Here is a 643-nt window from a genome sequence, read left to right on the forward strand (position 1 = left end):
TGTAATGTTCATGCAATATATACTACTCAGAAATAAAAAGAAGCTACTAATAGATGAATAATGAGAATGAATCTTGAAAATATGTTGGTGGGGCACCTGGGCGGCTCAGTTGGTTAAGCGTTTGACTTTGGCTCAGGTCATGATCTCATGGTCCGTGAGTTCAAGCTCCCCAGTGGGCTCTGTGCTGACAGCTCAGAGCCTGGAGCCTGCTTCGGATTCTGTGTCTCCCTCTCTCTCTGTCCCTTCTCTATTTGCATGCTCTCTCTCTTTCTCAAAATAAATAAATAAACTGAAAAATAATTTATTATGTTGGGGGCGCCCAGCTGGCTCAGTTGGTAGAGCATGCAACTCTCAATCTCAAGGGTTGTGAGTTCAAGCCTCATGTTGGGCATAGAGCCTACTTAAAAAAAAAAAAGTTAACAAAACTAAATAGTACGCTTAGTTTTATGGTGTGAAAAACACCAGGCCTCACTCCTCCATTCCCTACCAATATCTATTCCCTAGAGATATCCAGTTAACTCTTTCCTTTTACTTTTCATATTAACCTCTATATTTATAATGTACTAACACTGCTATTTCTTGATTTTTCACTTATAAATATTCTTTATTATGCATTAACTTCCTACTATGGAAAAAAAGCATT

General features: G+C 38.4%; 1 non-coding gene across 1 annotated transcript; it reads left to right on the forward strand.

Annotated features, from left to right (window-relative positions):
* Positions 1-317: 317 nt before the first annotated feature.
* TRNAE-CUC lies at positions 318-391 on the forward strand. The gene has a single exon. It is a non-coding gene; the product is annotated as a tRNA-Glu (tRNA).
* The last annotated feature ends 252 nt before the right edge of the window (positions 392-643 follow it).

Source organism: Prionailurus bengalensis, chromosome B2 (genome assembly GCF_016509475.1).
Source record: "Prionailurus bengalensis isolate Pbe53 chromosome B2, Fcat_Pben_1.1_paternal_pri, whole genome shotgun sequence".
Taxonomy (NCBI): domain Eukaryota; kingdom Metazoa; phylum Chordata; class Mammalia; order Carnivora; family Felidae; genus Prionailurus; species Prionailurus bengalensis.